Source organism: Syzygium oleosum, unplaced genomic scaffold (assembly GCF_021117445.2).
Source record: "Syzygium oleosum isolate NSW1041296 unplaced genomic scaffold, Sole_v2.1 Sole_v2.01, whole genome shotgun sequence".
Taxonomy (NCBI): domain Eukaryota; kingdom Viridiplantae; phylum Streptophyta; class Magnoliopsida; order Myrtales; family Myrtaceae; genus Syzygium; species Syzygium oleosum.
In genome coordinates this window covers 30,965,761-30,971,760 of record NW_026607485.1, presented here as the reverse complement: position 1 = coordinate 30,971,760, position 6,000 = coordinate 30,965,761, and positions in this window count along the sequence as shown.

Genomic DNA, 6,000 nt, shown 5'->3' with positions numbered 1-6,000 from the left:
CCATCGAGGGGCAGTGATGTGAACTCAGTTTGGATCGTGTAGGCATCTTGTGCATGGAGCTTTGTTCACGTGCTAGATATTCCTCTGCGAACTAGGGTTTCGTTGCTGTTGTCGGTGGGGTTAATGTGATGGCTAAAATTAGTTTTTCTTCATTCGCCTAATGTTTTTGGAAGCTTATCATCAGGTTTTAGTGGGTGGATGGGCATGTGAATGCGGTATATACTAGCAACTTTTCGACGGGCTAAAGCCCTTTTCTTTCACTTTTTTAAAATTTCCTTTTCGTATGCTTCAGTATTACTTTTGTTGACAGCATACATTGAAATTTGATCCTTTGTTTAGTGCAAGCAACTATCATTACTCAAGCTGAAAAGAAAAGGAAAGCAGCCATTTCAACATCTTTTTAATTGGGTTTGTCTGCAAGAGCTAAATATAGTTGTTAGCCAAAAGTTAATATGAACCGGATCTCCCCCAAACTCACGAACTAGCATCAAGTATATATAAAAAAAAAAATCAAATTAATGATATTGTAATTAATTAAAGCTAAAAAAAGGGGTAGAGCACATTAGTTTCACAATTCCTAAGTGTGGTAAACAATATATATCCACTTTCAAATGAAATAGGTATTTTGTAGCTTTTTTTTTTCAGTCTTACTCTAACTCTCAACTCACTCTCAGACTTTTACCCTGCCTTTTTATAGAGCGTGGGAGTTGAAACCCACATCTGAAACTAAACATCCCCACTCCTGCCCCCTGAAAATATGAGGAATCGAACTCCCCAAGGTATTTTATAGCTTGACAAGTGGTTTTCTTTTAAACTAAAAGAACTGATGAATGTTTAATAATGAGTAAACATAGATATAGTCCACATGTATATGTGTGTGTGTGTATGTATAAGATTCGAACTATGAGTAATTGGGAATACATGGTTCATTCACTCGTATAGATCTTATTATATTCGTATCTATATGATCAAATCTACCAACGTAAATGCCCTTTTCTATGTGAAGGGAAACAAGGGGAAAAAGTCCAAATCACTCATATAGATTTGCTCCTCCAATTGACTAGTCTTGATGGAGAACTTAAACCACAGAAAGTTTGTTTGCTTTTGAAACTTGTAGAATCCATGCATATGTTGACCTACCAATCCTAGGGCAAGAAAATGCCCCTAACTACATATATTCGCCAAAGAGACATGATCAAGAGGGTCACATATTCTATAAGTAATTAGGCATATAGCCAATGTCGGCCACATTATAATGTTCTAATCCGCATCATTGCCCAATATTCATTTGGGATAAAAATCGTGTGATGTTGGTTCACCCTCTTATCTTTTTCCGCCCTTTTTCTTGCTGCATAACTTTAGTCTTCTCTTCCAATATTAAAAGTCTAATCGTACTGACACATCTAACAAAGACCAAAACACTAATTATATCGTCTCTACCTAGCTAGGGTTTGTCATCATTTGCTGCCACACTAACCATTTCGTATAGGATTGGTCCTTTGACCTCTAGGGCGTATCCAAAGTATGATCGTTTTCAATAAGGGTAAATTATAGTTATATTTTAGCATTCCCTAGAGATTTTTCTAACCAAATAATTAATGTAATGTTACACACGTCGACACTTGATTAGTTCTCCAGAACCAAGAAGTCAACGACGCTATAGTTGTAGTCTTGTTCAAACAAGTACTTAACAAACATGTTTTTATATACCAGCAGTTGTTAGTAGTGTCGATACGCAGCATTGCTGTAGTCCATAAGCAATTCTAGATGCAGGCTACTAATATTGTAGACATACAACATTTCGCCTACGAATTCAAGCCCCGACGCCAAGGACATTTTTTAAGTTTAATCGGTCATATTTTCGCTAAAAGAAATGCACAATCAATGATGAGCAAACAAAGGCGCAATTAATGATTATTGATTACTAATATTAAAGAGATTGGGTTTGTTTTTGTTGAAAATCAACGATGTGAAAAAGATTTTCTTGAAAATGATCGTATGTATTGTTTACAAAAACGAATTAACATAATTGATGCATACGTATCCTCTAGCGTATGAGATAGTGCATTATATGATGGTCTTTTTTCAATATAGTGCAGTACGTTAATGACTTTTTTAATAAAGTGATTTTTTTGTTGCAATAATGATCGATAAAATACCCTCTTTCAAACTTTAAAGGGGAAATAATGAAAAAGTTTTAAATCTATTGCACTTATGCCAATTCAGTCATATACCTTTCAATTTGGCCAATTCAATCCTAAACCTATCATACTTGTGCCAATTCAGTGCTAAGCTTGTTGCATTTATATAGTTCAAATTGTAATTTAGTGATCCGTGCATCTATAGCTTATGTAGAATGTACACGAGTACAATAAGCATGTATATGCAATTCGAATGAGAAAGGAAAAAAAGTTTATATAGCACATTATGTATATACGAAGCTAATGGCAGTGAGGCATTGATTTTAGGACAAATATTGAGCACGTAGGCTGTGTAACCATTTTTTTACATATCCCAGGTCTAACAAATTAAGTCCTACTACACATGCCTACGAGACATGAGTCCCACTCGAGACCGGACCAATCTATTATATCATACTAAAAGTAACTTTCACACAATAAATGCATTGATTTAATGAAGGGAGTCTTTTCTTTTCCGAACAAAAATTTAAGAGTTTCTCTAAGAAAATGTGAAAGCTTAGAGAAAAATTTCTTGCCAATATGTAGTAAAATTGACCTATACATGAGAATGAGAAAAAAAAATTCAAAAAGTTAAGAGAAAAGTATTCAAAATATTAACACATATAAATATTACATCTATCTAGTAATATCTAAAATAATGAGTAGTAAAAATAACTCTACAGGAACGAGAAAGTAATTATACCGATAAATACACGTAAGATTGATTCTATTATGCATGTTGCATGATGTGATATATTTGTAGAAAAAATTTACTCATTTTTGTAGAATAATATGTAGAGAAAAACTGACTAACATGCTTGCAACATAATACACCATAGAAAGTAAAATTACTTTGATTCCATCTGATACAACATGCATTAAGATAGCATATTATAGTTATTACTTAAACCAAAATAATTATTGAAAAAGAAATGACCAATAATCTAGTCAAATCGAGTAGAAATAATTCCCGATAAATTTCACTTTTGTAAAGTATGATGTAGAGATATTTGGTTATAGTGAATTTAAGTATTAGGCAAATAAGTTCATAAAATTCAATTATCTTCCAGATGATATTTATGATCTTCAAGTGATGTTTCTTTCACAATTTCATGATATTGTCACCGCGATAAGTATAACAATACTATTTCCATATAAGTTGGATGCAGTAGAGAAGTGAACTTAATAAACATAAAATTTTCAAGGAAAACATTATACGTAATATTAGCAATCTACGTAACTTGCAAGGCTTAATTGTGAGAACGCAATCAATTCGATTTTTCTCTTTTCTCAGTATGATACTATCACTACAACTGTGAAGAGTTCTTGCTCGACAATAATTACCAAATCACTTTAAATCTGTCGTGCCTGCCAATCCCTCACAAAACCACAGGTAAGTCCTACACGTGGCTAAATGTTTTTTCCTTTTACCCAAAGTTAACAGACTACAGCTTTGATGAAATGGCAATATCTATTATATCTTGTAAAGTTGCGCCCAAAAGAATAATGTAAAGCGACGAACTCGATCTTGTACGTTATTTTTGGACAGCAATGTGGGAAAAACTAGTCACGGGAATACTCAGATATAGTCGGTACAGAAAGGGTTCCTGGAAACTGAAATGGCAAAGAATCTCAAGGCCTCGCAGGCCAGGGCAAAGCCGAAAGCGGTTCTTGGTCTTTAAAGGAAACCTTTGTGGCCCTCTAGAGAGTTTTCTCAGAGCGAATCAAAAGCTTATGATAAAGCGACCTTTGCACGAGCCACGAGTCCGGTCGCGTCCTGATAAAGGAAGGACTCGATTCATAGAATGCGAAACAAAGCAGTGGGCTGGCTGTTCAGCTTAGTATGAACAAGGTTTTGCGAAAGGAAGCTTCCCTCTAGGGTTAGCCAGCCAGGTTGCTTCAGAGGCAAAACAGCAAAGATTCTCCAAAGCACTCGATTTCTGTTGAAGAATTCAAAAAGATCCCAAATGTTTGTTTGGGAAAGAATGACTTCACTGAATCACGAGGGCGATTTCGCTGTCCCCTCCATCATCATTGTTCATTAATACAGCGTCATGATAAAAGGCAAAAGGCGAAAAGATTGGTCGTGGTTCAAGTTTCAACAACCATGACTTCAAACAGTCCAAAGCAACGCTTTTGCATGGCCTTAAACCGCCATTTTAGCCGTGCTAGCCGTCTCGAGTTCTAGCCAAGACGCAACTCGGATCGAAGCCTAGAAACAACAAAGATCAGAATTAGGCATGTCCAAGGACAGGGGAAGTAGGACCGGGGCACTCGAGCCCCGAGGCCCTAGCCTAGAATGGAGTTCAGCGGGAAAATTGTTCAAAAAGTTCTAAATTTATTGTATAGTGGGCAATTTCCTAAATCTTTCAGTTTTTCCAATTCAGTCCTAAATCTTTTTAAAAAGTTGCAAATTTAGTTCTAAACCTTTCAATTGTGCCAATTTAGTCCTCAACCTATTGACTATTTGCCAATTTAGTCCTAAACCTTTTAACGAATTGTCAATTTAGTCCTGTCAACTAATTTTGGCCAGAAATTGCTAACGTCAGCCCCGGCCGTCTTACGTGGCGCTGACATGGATAAATTTTTATTTTTTTAAAAAAATATGAATTTTTTATTGATTATATTATTTTTATTCTTTTCTTTTCTTTTTTTTCCTTTCTTCTTCTTCTTCGTTGAGCCGGTGAGTCACCAGCGAAGGTGGCCAACCACTAGACAAGGGTCGGCGACACCCGCCGGCCCAGGGACGAGGGCCACAAGACCCTTGCTCGCCCTCGCTATGGCCGGTGAGGGCCTGGGCGAGGGCTCTCGACGCCCTCGCCGGCCGCAACGAGGGCTCGTGAGCCCTAGCCAAATCCGACGAGGGCCATGACGCCTTCACCAGATCTGGCAAGGCGAGGGCGTCATGGCCCTCGCTTAAGCCGTCGCCAGCCACAGTGAGGGCTGGCGAGGACCGCAACGCCCTCGCTATGGCCCGCAAGTGAGGGCTCGCGATCCCTCGCCAGCCATGGGCGAGGGCTTCACGGCCCTCACCCATGGGCCAGTGACCTTGCCCAGTGGCCGGCCACCTCCGCCAACCCTCGGCCGATGACTCGCCCGCTCAACGAAGAAGAAAGGAAAAAAAAAAGAAAAGAAAAGAATAAAAATAAAATAATCAATAAGAAAATCGAATTTAAAAAGAAAATTAGAAAATTATCCACGTCAGCGCCACATAGGACGGCTGGCGCAGACTGGACCACCACGTCAATGATTTCCGGCCAAAATTATCCGGAAGGACTAAATTGGCAATTCGTTAAAACATTTAGGACTAAATTGGCAATTCGTTAAAAACATTTAGGACTAAATTGGCAAATAGTCAATATGTTTATGACTAAATTGGCACAATTGAAAGGTTTATGACTGAATTGACAACTTTTTAAAAGGTTTAGGACTGAATTAGCAAAATTGAAAGGTTTAGAACTGAATTGGCCACCGTACCGTAGATTTATGACTTTTGGACAATTTTTCAGAAGTTCAGCCATTGAGCGTGGGCCGAGCCTTCAACCACCGGAGCCCGATGGGTTTTCCAAAGAAAGTAAGCAACTACTGTAAAGAGTTCAGTTTCGAAAATATCTAGGAAACTCGGGGTTTGGAAACAAAACAAGAGATCCGGTTGTCACCGAACAATTTTAAGAAAAACTAGAATGATTAAACACCAAGATGAAGATGCGACTGCACCGATCGTTTGTAAAAACCGAAGAAGCTGCGAACTGGCGACAGCGGGCTCCGGGCCTTTGTGGCCGAGCACTCGGTCTATCATATTGGGCATGAACCGGGCGCC